The sequence below is a fragment of the Mustela lutreola genome, chromosome 3, assembly GCF_030435805.1.
Source record: "Mustela lutreola isolate mMusLut2 chromosome 3, mMusLut2.pri, whole genome shotgun sequence".
Classification (NCBI taxonomy): Eukaryota; Metazoa; Chordata; class Mammalia; order Carnivora; family Mustelidae; genus Mustela; species Mustela lutreola.
Window position 1 is genome coordinate 103,558,210 of NC_081292.1, and position 20,602 is coordinate 103,578,811.

The window sequence follows — 20,602 nt, forward strand, 5'->3', positions numbered from 1 at the left end:
GCAAGTTAATGACATAAGATACAAGATACATTTTTTTTTTTTTTAAGAAATCACATGAAACACAGGAGACTGGAAAATTAAATAAGACATTAGAAAAAAAAGGCAGTTTATATAAGTTTAGGGATAGTGATAGCTATCTTGAGAAGTTATAAAAGGAGTTAGAAATAATGTATATACATGCTCAAAAATCATGATAATATAACTCTTTTATTTTTTTATTTTTTTTTTAAATTTTTTATTTTTTATAAACATATATTTTTTATATACATATATTTTTATCCCCAGGTCTGTGAATCACCAGGTTTACACACTTCACAGCACTCACCAAATCACATACCCTCCCCAATGTCCATAATCCCACCCCCTTCTCCCCAACCCCCTCCCCCCGGCAACCCTCAGTTTGTTTTGTGAGATTAAGAGTCATTTATGGTTTGTCTCCCTCCCAATCCCATCTTGTTTCATTTATTCTTCTACCCACTTAAGCCTCCATGTTGCATCACCACTTCCTCATATCAGGGAGATCATATGATAGTTGTCTTTCTCTGCTTGACTTATTTCGCTAAGCATGATACGCTCTAGTTCCATCCACGTTGTTGCAAATGGCAAGATTTCATTTCTTTTGATGGCTGCATAGTATTCCATTGTGTATATATACCACATCTTCTTGATCCATTCATCTGTTGATGGACATCTAGGTTCTTTCCATAGTTTGGCTATTGTGGACATTGCTGCTATAAACATTCGGGTGCATGTGTCCCTTTGGATCACTACATTTGTATCTTTAGGGTAAATACCCAATAGTGCAATTGCTGGGTCATAGGGCAGTTCTATTTTCAACATTTTGAGGAACCTCCATGCTGTTTTCCAGAGTGGCTGCACCAGCTTGCATTCCCACCAACAGTGTAGGAGGGTTCCCCTTTCTCCGCATCCTCGCCAGCATCTGTCATTTCCTGACTTGTTGATTTTAGCCATTCTGACTGGTGTGAGGTGATATCTCATTGTGGTTTTGATTTGTATTTCCCTGATGCCGAGTGATATGGAGCACTTTTTCATGTGTCTGTTCGCCATCTGGATGTCTTCTTTGCAGAAATGTCTGTTCATGTCTTCTGCCCATTTCTTGATTGGATTATTTGTTCTTTGGGTGTTGAGTTTGCTAAGTTCTTTATAGATTCTGGACACTAGTCCTTTATCTGATATGTCGTTTGCAAATATCTTCTCCCATTCTGTCAGTTGTCTTTTGATTTTGTTAACTGTTTCCTTTGCTGTGCAAAAGCTTTTGATCTTGATGAAATCCCAGTAGTTCATTTTTTCCCTTGCTTCCCTTGCCTTTTGCGTTGTTCCTAGGAAGATGTTGCTGCAGCAGAGGTCGAAGAGGTTGCTGCCCGTGTTCTCCTCAAGGATTTTGATGGATTCCTTTCGTACATTGAGGTCCTTCATCCATTTTGAGTCTATTTTTGTGTGTGGTGTAAGGAAATGGTCCAATTTCATTTTTCTGCATGTGGTTATAACTCTTTTGTTTTTAAAGATTTAATTTATTTGAGAGAGAGAGAGAGTCAGGGAGGAAGAAGAGGGGGAGAGGGAGAGGAAGAGAGAGAATGTCAAGCCAATTTCCTACTGAGCACAGAGCCCACCGGGGAGGTTGATCTCATGACCCTGAGATCATTATGCAGAGATCATGACCTGAACCAAAATCGAGAGCTGGATGATCAACCAACTGAACCACCAGGTGCCCCATGATAACTCTTAATACATGTGCAACATTTCCTCTGTTTCAAACATTGTTCTTTGTCCTTTACACATGGTGTCTCATTTAATGAACATCTGAAATAGTTGCTTTTGTTATTCTCCATATCTGACACATAAGAAAACTGAGGCACAACAAGAAAATGGCAGAGTTGAGATTTAAGATTTTAACCAAGCAGTTTGGGTCCAGATCCTTTTCTATTAACGAGTGTGCCTTGCTACCTAGCTCAATAAATTCTAGTTTGCATCATAATTATTATTATTATGTGATTTTATTATCATTATTATTCCTGTTATTTCTAACTAACATCTCCCTTTGGAATAATAGTATTCACTCTTCCATGGTCTTTTAATTTATAGCTAGGCTTGAATAAGTAAATCACTCATTAGGGGACTCATATCTTTCATAATGCTCTTTAGCTGCCAATTATCCTTATGTAAGAACATCATTCTGCCACCTTTTAGAACAAGAGAATTCCTTAAGAACAAGAGAGTTGCCAAAAATCACATCTTTGAGAAGGACACACATTTTATTTTCCTAAAATGTAGCTGATAACAAATTTTCTAGGGAATCATATGCTAAAGTCAAATCATCAAATAATAATGTATTTGTGAAGCCACTATATTATGGGAAGAGAGATGAAGCTATAACTGATAATGTCAGATAGCTCCAGGTAAGGAATAAGATAGTCCCCAACATATGCAAAAATATTTATAGCAGCACTAACCATAGTAGCTGAGAGAGAGAAAGAGAGAGAACAGCTCAAATGTTTGTTAACTGTAAACTGTATCAATAAATTTTACATTTGTGGAGCAGCCTATTAACAATGAAAATAAATGAACTACAACCATACTTTACAATACACATGAATCTCAAGAAAATAATTTTGAATAAAAAGATATACCATATGCTTTTATTTTTTTTAATTCAAAAACAGGCAAAATTGCCTATTATTCTAGGGGAAATATAGAAACCCAGAGATGGGTTGAGGTGGACTTCTGAGGTACTGTTGATCTTGATTCTTGATCTGAGTTCTGATCACTCCTTCCTTCCCTTCTCCCTTCTCTCCTCTAGTCCTCCCTCCCTTTCCCATTTCGCTCCCCTCCCTCCCTCCCTCTTCCCTCCTCCCTCCCTCTTCCCTCCTCCCTCCCTCCCCCCTCCCTCCCCCCTCCCTCCCTTCCTTCCTTCTTTCCTTCTCATCACCAAAATGCAGACCTTGAAGCTTCATGCTACAACAATAGTACAATTATTTTCAGGAATGACTGTTTGCAAACAGTCAATGATAAGACTTTCTCAAGGTGGTCACAAGGATGGAAGGCAGCGGGGAGTAACAAGAAGTTGAAGTAGATACACTTCTCAACTTCCTTTTTCCTAAAAGGCAAAAGAAAAAGAAAGAAAGAAGATTTCCAAGTTGTTTTTCTTCTTTCTCATTATGTTAGCTTCGTGTCTGTAAGAAGACAACTCTTCTGGATACTTTTAAGACCTACTGGGCACGCATCTTCCCAGGCTGGTGAATGTGTCTAAGCCTCCTCTCTCTTTTCAAAGTGAGTGATTCCAGTGATACTTTTAAGATTTTCATTTTTTAAGAATTTATTTTTAGATCCCCTTGAGGTATAGTTGGTAAATAGTGAATAGAGTTTTGGACAGACACACATAGGCTCAATCTTTGTCTCTCCTGCAGTAGCAGCTCCGCCTTGCATGTGTGTATGGCTAAAATGCTTACCAACAACCAGCATACTTATTGATAGAGAATGTTTCCGTTGACAGTTTTATTCTCAACAGTCTCTCAGTGTCATCAGCATTTTCTCATGAACATCTGACTGTGTACATGCAGTGTGTCTTTTCTGAGACCTGAACCTTGTTGAGCTACTGGCGTGGGGAGACAAGTAGGACAAATCAATGTCAGTGTGCATAAAATGATTATTAAATTTAATTCACTTGTAAGGGAGAGAGCCCAATCTCTTTGACAACTGAATAGAATCAGATGACCCAAAACCAAGCCTGAAAAAAATCTAAATGTTTGTCTATGATTTTTTAGAATTCTAGCTGGCATCAAATCAGAGACTCATGGGCCTTAAATTCCTCACTTCCTCCTAATTAAATCTCTAGGTCCTGTCCTCTTGTACATTTTGTTTCCACCTATACTACCTCACCCCAGGCAGACAACTGCTCCTTTCCATATTTCATAACAGATGAAATGACACAACCTAACAGACAATGTGAAATAAATAAATAAATAAACGATGGCATATGTGTGTGCAGAAAACTTTGTTGGAATTGAGGTGAGGTGTTGGAGGGGACAGATATCCATCATAACTGTGCAAAACTCTCCAAATGGAATGTTAAATATCCTCTGGCTTAAAATGGCCTTGGGTCAGCCTTCCAGTTGACCTTTTCCTGCTTGCCTCTTTCTGCAGAGTACCCAGCTTCAAGCGCCCCCTATTCTCACCACTACTCACATCTTTCTCAGCCTCCCCCAGCGTTTGTCCCTCACTCACTGAACACAGAACAAGTCTGTGGAGCAAAGCCCTTGAGCTTTTCTTATTTTTATTTGCTTCCTGCCAACATTCATACCTTCATGCTTCTCCTTTCCTCCCCCAAAGCTTATCAAGGCATTTTCCCAAACAAAATCATTTCCTTTTCAAAGAAATTGTATTTCCTGCAGGCAAGAGAATGTTTCAAAATTTCCGCCTCACATATTTATGCTCTGTTGTTTCTGGCATAATCCATTGATTGAAGAAAAAAAAAAAAAAAGAAAGAAAAGAAAATAGTAAAAAGAAGTGTGTCTCTTAACTATAGAGAACAAACTGATGGTTACCAGAGGGGAGGTGGGTAGGGAGATGGGGGAACTAGTCGGTGGGCAGTAAAGACTACACTGATCATGATGAAAAAAATAATAACAAAATAAAATGTGAGAAAAAAAGGAAATGTCTGATCTGTGCTGTTAAAGGATTCGCAGTTACACGAGGGCTATTTCTCCCAGTGGGATCAAGTGGCCATCTTGTAGACTCTCTTCTCTCCTACCCTGTAAACTAAGGTATGATATAAAATCCTCAGTGTAGAAGCTGGCAATGATGATGGTGGGCCATACTGAGGGACAGAAATCTTTTCATACCTTTAGTGCTCCATACCATCAATGCCAGAGATTGCAGAACCTTGGCTTCCCTGTTACAGAGCTGCCTGTCTCATGAACTTTGTCCCCAGAGTCAAGGCTCTCGGCAGCCAGGGAAGCAATGGAGTGCTGTTTCCACAGGTGAATTCATTGCTGCGAATTTCCAGGGTGTGGCTTCCAATTTTCTGATCCAAACCCCATCCTTCCTTTACCAATAAAGGCTCTAGAAGAGTTTAAATTGGAGCAGTGTGAGAGTCAAAGAGGTTAAAGTCTAGATTGGGGAAAAGAGAACCATGATCCATGTTTTCTGATGGTGTTGAGTTTTTATTAAAATTAGTAACTGAGAGGTAGCAGATTACGTTAGGTAAGTACAGGCACTTTGTGGTCCAGTTGTCACTCTTTAAATTCCAGCTCCGCTGCTTGCTAGTGTCACCCTAGACAAGTCATTTAATCTCTTCTTGCCTTCCTTTTTTCATAATATTGGTCTCTAAACATTCACTAGTAAGTACTCGGGAAATTATACTTCTTATTAATGATAGTTAGCAGATTCTCATACTCGTTTACAAATATGTGTTTCATGGTGAATATGGAGAAGCCCTATACTATGTCTAGAAAGGCCAAACAGGCAGGTTCTGTAGTTTCATAGAGCTTTCATCCCAGGGACTGTAGGGAGATATCACAATTATTACGTAGTTGCAATTCTTATCAACTACTTTATGAAAGAAAAAAGCATAAGAGTGAGAGCGAGCTCAGTATGAACATATTCTAGAAAGATTGAACCTGGATTGGAGGGGGAAAGATACACTCTCTAAAGAGGGGATATTGAATCCGAGACCTGAAAGGTTAGCTAGGTGCAGATGAGCTTGGCAGGATTAGGCAAATAGGGGAGCAAGGAGTGTTTTGAGCACAAAAAAGTCATATGTACAAGGTCTAGGGCAGGGGAGGGATTAGAATTGGACAGCCAGGTGAGAATGGTAGGAATAGTCTGAGCAGAGAGACAGTATGGCAGGGGGCAAGATTTATTGGTGGTGGTTGTGTCGGGGAGTACTTTTGGGTCACATTATACCTTGTGAGCATGGTTCTTTTTTTTTTTTTTTTTTGACTTTATTTATTTGACAGAGAGAGACACAGCAAGAGAGGGAACACAAGTAGGGGGAGTGGGAGAGGGAGAAGCAGGCTTCCCGCTGAGCAGGGAGCCTGATGCAGGGCTGGATCCCAGGACTCTGGAATCATGACCTGAAGGCAGATGCTTAACAACTGAGCTACCCAGGCACCCTCTGATAAGCATGGTTCTAAGATCCTCCAGGAAGTCACTAAAGATATTCCATTTCTCTTTAAAAAAAAAAAAAAAGGATATATTTATCTTCCTAAATATGGTCACTATGATATTGAGGGAACCTGAAATTTAGGGCACATTTTAAGACACTGTGTTAATTTAACCCTGAGGAATGCTTAAAAATGTCTGAAATATTTGCAATTCTGCCACATGTAAAGAGTTAGAACATGCTGGGAGGCCTATTGTGGCCCTCACCTGGCCCTGATGCATATCCATTCTTCTTCTTTCCAGAATGTATCCTGATTTCTGTTCAGAGAATTCACTTTCCTAATTAGCAACCATGTGACTTAGGTGGGATTCACCGGAGACAGCTCTAGAAGCAGAATGCGCAACGTTCCAATTGTATGCATATCCCACATTGCTCTGGCAGAGTGATTAGATTAAGGAAATGTAACTAATTAAACCAGGGAGAAGTTGACTGGAGATTTGAGGAATGGAAAATATTGCTGTTTCTGTGAGATTTAACACAATTCGCTTTCCTTTTTTAGAGCAATTTAATTTTAATTTCTTGCTTGCTGTTTTTCTGCCCTTGCTCCCACCCTGCCACACCCTCTGCCCCATTTCTCTTTTTCGTTCTCTCTTTTGTTTTGTCCATTAGTGATGATAAAGTCCCTAACTGATATTGGTCCCCACAAGTATAACTAGGATCAGTGAGTAGAAACTACAGATAGACCAATATGCCTCTATATGGGGGAGAGAGAGAAAAAAAAAGAAAAAGAGAGAGAGAGAGAGAAGAGAGGTGTGTGTGTCAGGGGAACTGAGAGCTTTAACCTCCTGTACACCAAACTGTTTGTAGTTTTTTTATGTGTGTACTGATTTATGTTTTCATAGGTCTATGTTATGCTGTTTCTTCTGCTCAAAACAGTCTTTTTCCCCCATCACATCTGAATAGCTCCTGTTCTTCCAAGACAGCTCTGGACCCTTTCTTCTGGAAGCTTTCCCCAAACCTTCCCGTTTCTCGGCTGGGCTGAAAGCTCCTCCACACACATATCCTATTTACTCACATTAGTATCTCCTTCACCCACCTGAATGCCTGACACATGTTCTTCACACTGTCAAGGTGCAGAAATGCAATCACCTTGTCTCAAGACAATGACCTTTGTGATAATGCTTGAGGTGTTCAAACATAAATTACATGAGTGCTGTAACTTTTTATTACAGTCCAAGATGAGATAAGTAGACAAAGTAAGAAAAGTGCTTATTTTATAGGAATTGAAATGAACAAATTATCCACGTTGTATTGTGTTATGCAAAACTATCCATCAGCAGGATTGAATTTTTTTTAAACAGTGGGGGTACTTCACAACATCTGGTTTGATAGCTAGTTTGGGATGATGTGGTGAAATATCTTCAAACATCACTCCAGGGTCATATGGGATGACTTGTTGAGTCTCTCTCATTTTATTGTGAAGAGAAAAGGAAATAGGAAAGCCTACTCTTGACATTTGAAATGTTGGATATTGTGACATATATATTTTTCCTTCATGTCCTCCTGCCTATCCCATCTGTTATCCCATTCTTGCCAAATGATGTTCATGCTGCCTTGAGTCCACCATTTCAAGGAGATTACCTACCCATTGTGACATAAGTACCATCTCATTTCTGGGTCAATGTCTAATCTAACCCAGAAGAGGAAACCACTGTAGGTGGTCCTTCACACTTCAGTGATTGGGCAGAGGGAGATGTGTATGTGTGAAGCGGGAGTCTGTATCCTTGTTATCTCCATAAGTGAGTGCTTCCTCTGTCGCTGTGGGAGCTGGGCCGTAGGAGCAGCCCTTAGTTTAGAAGTAGGGACAAACTAAAGGCCATTTTTGCCCTAAATTCTGGACCCCTTTTCTACTTCTGCCTTATTCCATCTTACTAATGTTGAATATTTGCTACATATTTTCTATTTGGGCTTTGGACATTGGGGATAAATTATTTTTATTTGTGAGATAGTTTTTTGTGTCTGTGTGTATATACATTGTACTTAATTCATTCTTCTAATGGAGAGAAAAAAAATCCGTAGGTACTTATTATGGTATTAAGCTCACTGCATTAAGTACACCATACAATTCTTCCTCTTTTTATTAAAATTCGCACAGCCCTAATGAGCTATGATATCACCCCTGTGCAAGGATCACAGTTCTAATGACAGCGTTGAGTTTTATAAAACTGCTTTAAAAGAGCAGTTGTGAAAACATATTCAAAGTGAACTGCCTAACCGAGTCTGCATTCCCATTTCAAGCAGAAGGCTGTCACCCTCCCAGGCAGGCATGAGAAATTCTGGGTAAAAGGTGGAAGCTCTTTCTTTACTTCTCTGTGAGCTGCTTCCTCTGAGATCTCCTGCAGACTCATGAATACATTGTTCATCCCCCAGAGAAGACCTAAAGTTTTCATGTTTTTAGTAGTGCTTGTACAGGATTTCAATCTGGAGAAGCTAGTGTTGGAATTCTGTCTCCAACACTGAGTAGTTCTTGGATTTTTCTTAATTAATATAATCTCTTTAGTGTTTTCCAATCTGTAGGTTACAACCCATTAGAGATTGTGAAATCATCTAAAAGTTAAAACAGCATATGCAATAAAATAGGAAATATCAGGTTTTATCACACAGTTTAAGAATGAAACTTTTGTTTTATTTCTACACAATACAACATATTTCTTTGTGTTTCAGAGTTTCTCAAATTGTTTTTTTTTTAAGATTTTTTTTTTTTTTAATTTTAGAGAGAGAGAAAGAACAAGAGCATGAGGGGCAGAGGTAGAAGGAGAGTGAGAGAGAATCTCAAGAAGACTATATGCTGAGAGAGGAGCCCCATTTACGGCTTGATCTCATGACCTTGAGATAATGAACTGAGCCCAAACCCTGAGTCTTATGTTTAACTGAAACCCTAGATGCCCACAGAGTTTCTCAAGTTATTTTCAAAGCAAGCCTAAGTCTCCGTTGTGTTGTCTCCAATCACCATTTTATTAACTTAAAATTCACGAGAAAACAAAGTTGACTTATCACCTTTCCTCTGCTAGGGCTAGAGTTAATTCCTTTCTCAAGTATTTGGCTCTTTGTTTAGGAAGATGCTCTAAGAAGTTGTGTAGTGAATGGAAGGTGAAAATTCTTCAGCATAAGGACTGGTGGAACCACTGAAAGTAGGATACAACTCAGTTTTTCACATCAGAGAGAGAGAGAGAGACAAGGCCTGGGAGGGTCAGTAATAGTGGAAGACTGACAATTAGACTGGGAGAAGGAGTCCAGTGATGATGATGTTTGTTTTTATGAGCTCTCTACACAGTGCCCATAAATAAATAAATAAATAAATAAATAAATAAATAAATAAATACTAAATATAATCTAATAAAATTAAAACTATATAGTTTTTTGATTGTGCCATAGTGTACTAATGGTATTTTTTACCATGTTTTCAGTAGAAATATAGAATACTGCTGAATCTTATGTAGTGATATGTTATGAACTGAATTGTGTCCTCTCTAAAATTTATATGTTGAAGACTTATCCACAGTGTGACTACATTTGGAGATAGCACCTTTCAAATAGGTAAGTAAGGTTAAATGAGGTCATAAGGGTGGGGCCCTAATTCAATAGGAGTTGTTTCCTTAGGAGAAGAGGAATGTTTTTGCACAGAGAAAAGGCCATGTGAAGACAGAATAAGAAGGCAGCTATGTACAATTCAAAGAGAGAGGGCTCAGGAGACACCAAAACTGCCAATACCTTGATCTTGGACTTCCAGGCTTCACAACTATGAGAAAATAAATTTATTTTGTTTAGCTGGCCAGTCTGTGGCATTTTGTAATGGAAATCTGAGAAGACTAATACATGTTACTGACAAGTGATTATAGAAAAGGGGCCAGTAACCTTAATAGCATTAACTGCAGGAATTAAAACAAAAGGCAGAAAAAAAAAAATCTAAGGTAGAAAATTGGAGTGAAATGGTCTCTGGAAGATTACAACTATTCACTCCTCCAGAATCACAATCTCCAGAAAGATTTGATGATATGCTGGATTTTTACTGGTATGTCTGTGATGGGAGACTCCTTAAACATGTTATAAGACAGACTGGAAACTTGGCACTACCAGGCAATTGACAATTGGTTTACATGTGGATCATATAAAATGAAACTTATATGTAAACATGTGTGCTTAGTAAATGACCAAGAAGAAAATGAGATTAACATTCCCATGTGGATGAAAATTAAACAAATGTATGCAACTATTTTAATATCTGTTAATATCTGTAGACCAATTGTTGACAAAGTAATTTATAATGCTACTTAGCAGGATATAGCTTAACGGTTACAGATTAATTAGAAGATCAGAGTTTGATGTCAGAGTAATTCCACATTATACTTCAGGGATTTGACCTGTTGCATGTCCAAATTCATATTTTTTTAAAGACATCCTGTATTAGTAGTTTATCATATAGCTGTCAGAGTAATTAACACTAAATCATCTTTAATAAAGATCAAATTTTGGAGAGGAAAAAAGGAAGGAAGGAAGGAAGGAAGGAAGAAAGAAATGGTTTACTGAAATTTTTAGTTTGCTTCTATACATTGAAATAATATACACACTGCTTTGCAATGGTTTGTGGGCATACATACATGTCCATGCAAACATGCCTGTGTATGAGTGTGTCTTTGATGCCTAGTTTTAGAGTCAGTAGAGTTCGTCGGCCAATATTCTAGTTTGTGCCTCTTCTGAAGTTGGGTATGGCCATATGACTTGATTTGGCCAGTGAAATGTGAGCTGACATGATGTTTGTCACTTCTGGGTGGCATTAAAATAGTTATTACATTTTCTTCTTATTTTCCTGGTTACCAGTTCAAGATGGTGGAGGTCTTGAATGAAGAAATTGTAGACTGGACATATTTTTATATGCTTTAAAATAGACATGCATGAGTGAAAAATAATACTTTTTGCTTTAATCCACTGACAGTTAAAGAGTAGTCATTATTGAAGCATAACTTAATGTATCTTGATTGACACAGATGGCAAGGGTGGATAAGAGGACACACTCTAATTTATGACTGCCTGAGTTATAATTCTGACTTTGCCTGCAAGAGCTCTGTGATATTGGGCAAGATATTTGACCCATATGTACTAGCTAAGACCTTCTCATCTCAAAAATGAGGTAAGTATAATATCTCCCTTTTGGAGCTATTGTATTGTTGCGAACATTAAATGTGTTAATAATGTAAAACAATTAAAGCAATGCCTAGCACCTAGTATGCACCTAATATGTAGTCAAAAATTTATTATTATTATTAACATGGTTCTAAATAAAATCAATTTGGCTTCAAGGTATAAAAAAACTTTTCATTAAGGTTTTGGAAAACATTTGTTTTTATTTCTCCAAACACTTTAACATTTTTAAAAATATGTCCAGTACATAAGGAGAGTTTATATATTACATTTTATTTAACTTTTGCAGCCATCTCGGGAGGATGATAATTGTTTTTATTTTTTAATGGTTGACAAAACTAATGTTTGTTCATCATGAGACCACAGCCATTTTTTTTTGTAAAATACTATAGTTCATGATATGTTTATCCCACCCCATGTTCAGATGAAATGCTACAGCTGTGAGAGTAACATGATTTTTATTTTATGCCCATTCTGATAAAAATTGCATTTTAAACTAAACTAATTACGTAATTCAACTGAGCAGTCATAAATAGAAAAGTATCCCTTGGTGGAAAAAAAAGATAAGCATAAATGAATGGATGTTAGTGGTTATTATGGAGTCTCCCACTCAGGTACCTTCTTTCTGTAGCTCTTGAATTAATTTGGTCTTCCAAGTTGGCTTTTATCCCAGAAGAGAATAATTGACTAGTCAACTAGTGAACTTTGCAGGAGTCTCCATCACTGAGAACTTCTAGGTAAACATTTTACACTGACCAGTCCATCTTGAGGTTGAGACTGTTTTTCAGGGGCTGATTTTTTTTTCCCCAGGGGATTCCTTTTCTTGACTCCACATCTCTGATCCTGGAGGACTGTCCAGCTCCTTTGAGGACATTTTTAATCATATACTGCCAATCAGACTGCCAAGCAAGCAAAAATAAACCATTTTAGTTGTAAATTCAGATTAACTAAATGTTCTTTCACTAAATTGTAAGGTTGTTTGACCAGAAATACAAAAACTAAATGAATGGGACTGGATTCTTAAACTCAGTTGGTTTTTTTCCCCCCATTTTCCCCTCTTTCTCCTTGAATTCCCATTTTCCTCATTGACTTAATTTAGACTTTTATTCTCTGTTATTAGTGGGTCATATAACAAGACAAAGGAAGCATGTCATCTCCCGTGACCAAGACTAGGAACGGCAGTTCGCTATCAGTAATAATTCATTTTCTCAAAAATCTTAATGCTTGAAGATATTTTGACTCTGAATGAAATTGGCAAGTGTTTACATTATTTGCTCACTGATGTGGCTGTGAGATATTTGGGTGCATGTGTGAATAAATTTTCTCCAAACTAGATTATTTTTATTGCTATGAATCATATAGGAAGGCATGAAAAATCATCTATCTGTCCTTCTGCAAGAGTTGTACAGAATGGATTTAATAGAAGAAGCTAAGAATTGGAAACCAAGAGACTTGGGTTCTAGACCACACTTTATCATGTTTGTCTGTGATGCCATACTGGCTGGGTAGTAATGAGAACAAAACCCCACACTTATTTGGTCTTTGCTACTGTGACAGTATAATGGCAACCTGACATATGCAAAATGTGAATTAGAGCTTCAAAAAAAGTCTTGCAGCTTTAAAGAAAAAGTCTACATTGTAAAAATGCCTCATGTGCAAAAGTACTCATCATGATGCTAATTAAATAATACAAAAGTCCTGGGAGGGGAAGAGGAAGCAATGGATATATGAGATAGAGCATAATTGTTTAAATCACGATAATAATTATTAGCGTTATTTACTAGAAAAAGTCCTTTGAGTCAGCAATTTTATTAGATATTTTAAATGTACTATTTTATTTAAATATCCCATGAATCTTTTATTTGGAATTATATGCTACCCATATTTTAATCTGAGAAGACTGGACTTCAGAGAGGTAAAAGTAATGAATATCTTCATTCATAGAAAGCTTCAGAGCCAGGATCTGATCTCAAGTCAACATCTTTAATCACAATGCCCTGTGCTTTTCCACCTATTTTAATCACAAGCAGTTCTTAAAAAGATCTTTGTGAGGAATTTGCAAAAATAATCCTGGTAAATTAAGTAAAAAATACATGATAAAAATATATATATTAAGTGTGATCAAAACTTCAAAATATCCACTTCATATGTCATCAGGGAAATGCAAATTAAAACAAGGAAATACTCCTACACACCTTTTTAGAATGGCCAAAATCCCGAAGAGGGACAATATCAAATATTGGCATGGATGTAGAGTGACAGGAATTCTCATTCAGTGCTGGTAGAAAAGCAAAATGGTACAACCACTTTGAGCAACAGTTTGTGTCTTCTTACAAAAAGAAACATAATCTTATCATACTCTTACCACACAATCTCATAATCATATTCCTTGGTATTTACCTGTTGAAGTTGAAAACTTATGTCCACACAAAAACATACAAATGGATGTATACAGCAGCTGTAGTAATAATTGCCCAAGCTTGGAAGGAAACAAGATATCCTTTTGGTAAACAGATAAATAACCTGTGGTTCATTCAAACACTGGAATACTATTCAGCCCTGAGAAGAAAGGAATTATCAAGCCATTCAAAGACATGGATGAATATTAAATGCATACTATTAAGGGAAGAAGCTAATTTGGAAAGGCCACATACTGCATGATTCAAACTGTATGTTATTCTGTAAAATTTAAGAATGTGGAAAAAATAAAAGGATCAGTGGTTGCTAGGGGTTGGGACTGGAGCAGGAAGGGATGAACGGGCAGAACACAGAGGATATTTAGAGCAGTGAAAATACTTTACATGATACCATAATGATGATACATAATATTATACACTTGTCCAAATCCATACCATATACAACACCAAGAGTGAACCTTAATGTAAACTGTGGTCCTTGAGAGATTATGATGAATCAAGGTAGATTCATCATTGTAAAAAATGTACCACTCTGGTGAGTGATGTTGATAATGGAAGAGGCATTTGTGGGGATATAGGGGTACATGGGAAATCTCTGTACCTTCTTCTCAATTTTGTTTTAAGCCTAAAACCACTCTAAAAAACATTAAGTCTTAAAAAACAAAAGAGACTATTACACATACACTCCCAAATGGCTGAAAAATGTTATATAACAAAATGTTAACAGTTGCATTCTTCAGGTTTGTAAGATTCTTCTTTTTAAAGTTTTGCTTATATATTTTTCTGCATTTTTACATTTATTAAGCAAATTGTTTAATGAGAACTATATTTCATAATCAAATTATTATTTTGGGGGTGAAACCAAAATAAGGGTGATCAGGCACAGTGCTTACTCATGGCTTCACTTCTCATGATCCACATTAATCATGCCATTTTTATACACTAAATTGAAAACCATTTTGCACATTGTCCAAGGAATGATAATAGTGACAGACATTTCTTGAATGGTTTACATGTGCCAGGGATTGTGCTGTTTTATATTTGTTCTCTGTTTAATTCATATAACCACTTTATACCAAAGGTTATGTTCTTCCTTTCATCTTATAGGTTAAGCTACAGAAATCCAGAAAAGTGAAACAACTTTTCAAGTTCATTCAACTAGTAAATAGTGGATCTAGGACTCCACTCAAAGTGTGCAGAATTCCAGAGTGGGCTCTCATTACCGTTAAATAGCTTGCCTGTCCAGCCTCACAGTCATAAAACCCAGCAGGTCACAGCTTACAGGAGCTAATTTTAATTGCCCTTCTCATGTGAGCTGAGAAAATAGACTGTGAGCATTTGAGTTCATAGTCACAAGGAACATTAGGAATTTTAGAGTTGACTTCTAATGAATTACTTTATCAATTTCTCATTTATACTAATTTATTTGGTGGAGAAAAAGCAACCCATGTCCCAGTTGACCCCACAGGCTATTTCCTTAGTTTGGAAACTATTTGAGGCAAAAACATACACTCTTTAATTATAAAAGCAATTTTGGTAAAAAAATGTCAGCATTTTTATTCGTTGATGGATTGATTTTTAGAATGCCCATAGCTATGCAATCCAAGACTCCACAATAAGAAAATAAATTAACGTTCAGAAATAACACAAAGTAAAATGTCTCGTGTATGGATCCCTGCAGTTGTCGGTAACACTAATGTTTCAGGAAAAGTGAACACAATGAAAGTTTAGCCTGGGAATCCTTTTGTAATTATATCTGGGGGTAACACGGTCAGGTTTACCTATTCATGTAATGATGCAGAGGGCATGTGACTCTTGAGAATCTTGTCAACACTTAGGCATTAGCCCCCAAACAACTGCCCCACTTCTCTTGTCAAGCTGTTGATATCTCAGTTCTGTTTGTCATGCATGTGCCCACAGCCTGACTTGAGCCAGTCATTCTCCTGAGGACTGCAGAGGTAATCACTACGATGACATCCCCAATCTTCAGGCCTATTGGGTCCTACTCATAGACTGTTTTGGTTAAAGCATCTCAGTGTGCATTTAATGCACCAGTTAGGATTCCAGAATGGGGCCACTGCCCAAATATGACTAAATTGTAGGAAAATTTAAGCCTGAAGCAAAGCAGAGGATGTCTTATAAGTCAGAGTTAATGGAAATGCCTGGGAGTGGAGACACAAATGGGGAAGAGAAGCAAAGTGGACAGTGTGTTGATCTAACTCCCAAGGAGAACTAAGACTCAGCCCACAAGGCTTCACAAATATTGCAGTCTATTAAAACTTGATGGGGAGGTAACTACACAAAATGCACTGGTGGTTTTCTGAGTAGAAGGAAAAGATGAGGGACAGCAGCCAGCATGCCTTCTAGCAGTTTGTGGAGGCTTCTGGTACAGCCTCTGCAAAGAGCTCCCGATCATTCAGACCTCCAAAGCCCACTTAAATGGACTAGGTGTCCCTCATTTCACACAACGCAAGCCAGGAAGAAGTCAACAGTTTCAAGTGCTGTAGGTTAAAAAAACGGGCTCTCTTCTCCCCAGCCTCTGCCCCTATCAATCACCAAGAAGATCAAATACCCCTTAAATGGATTAAAATGACACCTCCTACCTACCCTCAACTCTTTCCCCACTTCGAGTTTACTGAACTGCAGAAGTTATCCAGACTCAAAGACTACAACCAACTACATAGGCTAACCGAATGTGCAATGATTTAAGGTAAATCCTTTTACTTAGACCTCTGTCGATTCCTATCACAGCCAATATTTTAACAACTTTATCAAGCTGTGATTCACATGTCATATAGTACATCCATTTAAAGTGTACAAATCAGTGATTTTAGTATAGTCCAGAGATGTTCAATTATCACCACCGTCAAATTTCAGAATATTTTCATTATCTCAAAAAAAAAAAAAAAATCCCATAGACTCTAGCTATCACTTCCTTATCTCATCCTGTCCTGGTCCTAAGTTACCACTAAGGCACTTTATTTATCTTCAGGTTTCATATTTCATAGGAATTTCAAATAAATGGAAGAATATGGTGTGCGGTCTTTAGTTACTAGCTTCTTTCACTTAGCATGATGTCAGGGTTCATCAATGTAGAGTATGATCAGTACAGAGTTCCTTTTTATGACCAAAACTATACCTTCATACAGGTTTACCACATTTCTTAAATCTAATCATTACTCAGCAGACAAGTAAGTGGTTTCTAACTTTTGGATATTAGTCTTTATGCTGCTATAATCATTTATATAAAAGTTTTGTGTAGATGTAGTTCATTCCCTTTGGGTGTGGAGTTCTCTAGGAGGGGGATTGCTGGGCTACACGGTAACTTGATGTTTAATCATTTGAGGAACTGCCAACAACTTGCAAAAGTGGCTGCATCATTTTGTATTTCCACCAGCAGTTAGTGAGACATATATTTTTTTTAAGATTTTATTTATTATTTATTTTTCAGAGAAAGAGAGAGAGAGAGCACAAGCAGGTAGAGTGGCAGGCAAAGGGAGAAGCAGGCTCTCCACTGAGTAGGGAGGGCTCCCTACCCCACCCCATGCAGGACTCAATTCCAGGACCCTGGGATTGTGACCTGAGCCAAAGGCAGACACTTAACCCACTGAGCCACCCAGGCATCTCTGCGTGATGCAAATCCTTGCTAATACTTGCTATCATCTTACTTAGTTCTTGATTCTAGAGATCCTAGTTCTTTTGAAATAGTATCTTACTGTGGCAAATAATATCAAACATTTTTCATGTGCTTTCCAACAATTTGTTCATCTTCAGCAGAATATTTATTCATATCACCTGCATATTTTGTGTGTTTGCATTGAAATATATATTACATTTCCAGTGTTTATTTGATTATAGTTGACACACAATGTTGTGTTAGTTTCAGGGGTATAATATACCAATTCAACAACTGCATGTGTTGTGCTGTGCTCTACAACCTGTCACTATATCAGGCTATTACAATACCATTAATCATATTCCTTATGCTATACCTTTTATTTTGTGACTTATTCATTCCATAACTGGAAATCTACCTCACTCTCCCCTTAACCATGGATTTTATTGAGAGTTGTATGAGTTCTTTATGTGTTCTAGACATAGGTCTCTTTTCAGATACGATTTATAAATATGTTCTACCATTCTGTGGGTTGGTTTTTTACTTTCTTCATAGTGTCCTTTGAAACATAAATGTTTTTAATTGTAATAAAGTTCAATTTATTTATTTTTACTTTTGTTTTCCCTGTTTTTTGGTGTTATACTTAAGAACCCATCTAAGTCCAACTCAACAAGGTCATGATGATTAAATACTATGATTTATTCTAAGAATTTTATAATTTTAGCTCTTACATTTTGGCCTTTGATGCATTTGTGTTAATGTTTTAATGTGGGATGAACTAAGGATCTAATTTCATTCTTTTATATATGGCTATCCATGGTCTTAGTATCATTTGTTGGAAAGACTGCTCTTTTCCCATTGAATGCTTTTGGTCCTCTTGTCAAAAACAAGTTGATGATAAATACAAGTGTGAGAATAGGATGCTCACTTCTATTCCATTGTTCCATATGTTTATTCTTAGGCCAGTATCATCGTTTTGTGATTATTGTAGCTTTGTAGAAAGTCTTAAAACTGGAAAGTGAGAATCATCCAAATTTGTTATTTTTAAAAAATATTGTTTTGGTTATTCTAAGCCCTTTGGAGTTCTTTTTTTTTTAATTATTCTTTTTTATTTTTTATTTATTTTATTTTTTTATTTATTAGACAGAGAGAAATCACAACTAGGCAGAGAGGCAGGCATAGAGAGAGGAGGAAGCAGGCTCCCCACTGAGCAGAGAGCCCGATGTGGGGCTCGATCCCAGGACCCTGGGATCATGACCTGAGCTGAAGGCAGAGGCTTTAACCCACTGAGCCACCCAGGTGCCCCGCCCTTTGCAGTTCTATATGAATTTTAGAATCAATGTGTCAATTTCTACAAAGAAGACAGTTGGGGACTATTGTCACATTAACATTGTTGTCTTCTGATCCATGAACATAGAATATTTTTCTATTTTTTCAATATTTTAAAAATACCTTTAAACAAAGCTTTATGGTTTTCAGAATATAAAGTTTGAAATTCTTTTGTAAAATTTACTGCTAATTATTTTATTCCCTTTAATACTATTGTAAATGGAATTGTTTTCTAAATTTCCTTTCCACATTGTTCATTGCAGGTTTATAGAAAGAAAACTGATTTTTTTTTAAGTATTTTATTTATTTGACAGACAGAGATCACAAGTATGCAGAGAGGCAGGCAGCGAGAGGAGGAAGCAGGCTCCCTGCTTAACAGAGATCCCGATGTGGGGCTCTATCCTAGGACCCTGAGATCATGACCTGAACCAAAGGCAGAGGCTTTAACCCACTGAGCCACCCAGGCACCCCGAAAATGAGTATTTGTATATTGATCTTGTCCTTCAACCTTGCAGAACTCATTTATTAATTCTAATGATGTTTCACTTAGCATGATATTGTCAAGGTTCGTCAATATAGAGCATATATCAGTCCAGAGTTCCTTCTTATGACCAAAGGTAATTGCTTCATACTGGATTCTGTCATCTGCAGATAGAGATTATTTCACTTTTTCAATCTAGATGCCTTTTAGTACTTTTTATTGATTAATTTTCTTGGCTAAAACCTACAATGGATAGACAACATAGAAATGATGTTGAGAGCAGACATCCTTGTCTTATTTCTAGACTTATGGGGGAAAGCTAGTCTTCCAGCATTAAATATGATTTTTGCTGTTTTCTTTTTTCTTTTTCTTATATGCCATTTACCAGGTTAGGGATGTTTTCTTCTTCTAGTTTTCTAAGAGCTTTTGTCATAAATAGGTATTGGATTTTGTTAAATGGCTTTTCTGAATCTATTGAGATAATCATGTGTCTTCTGTTTTGTATTCTATTGATATGCTATGTTAATTGATTTCTGGATATTAAAGCAATCTTGAATCCCTATTTAGTCATGGAGTATAATTCTTTTTATAGGCTACTAGCTTTGGTTTGATAATATTTTGTTGAGAATTTTGAGACTGCACTCAGAAGTGTTAGTGGTCTGCTGTTTTCTTTTCTTGTAATGTCATTGTCCAGTTTTGATAGCAAGGTAATAAACTGATGGGAATATTTTCTCTTCTTCTGCTTTTGTAAGATATTATGAAAGAGGTGCCTGGATGATACATTCATTTAAGGGTCTGCCTTCAGCTCAGGTCATGATCTCAGGGTCCTGGGATCAAGCCCCAACCAGGAGCTTGTTTCTCCCTCTCCTTCTGCTCCTCCTGTTTCTCTCTCTCAAATAAATAAATAAAATGCTTAAAAATAAAAGATATTGGGGCGCCCGGTGGCTCAGTGGGTTAAAGCCTCTGCCTTTGGCTCAGGTCATAATCTCAAGGTCCCGGGATTGAGCCCCGCATCGGGCTCTCTGCTTGGCGGGGAGCCTGCTTCCTCCACTCTCTCTCTCTGCATGTCTGTCTGCCTACTTGTGATCTCTGTCTAATAAATAAATAAAATATTTTTTAAAAAGATATTATAAGAAAGTTATGCTAGTTCTTCTTTAAATGTTTGCAATAATTCACCAGTGAAATAATTTGGATGGTGTTTTGTGTGTGCTGGGGTAAATTTTTATTATTATTAATCAATCCTTTTTTTTTAATTGGTCTACTCAGATTGTCTACCTCTTTAGTCAAGCTTCAGTAACTTATGTGTTTTCAGGAATTTGCCCATTTTATTTAAATTATCTGAATTTATAGACTTACAACTATATACAGTACTCCTTCATAATATTTTTTTGTTTCTGTAAGATCATTAATAATGGCCTTCTCTTTCATTTCTGTTTCTA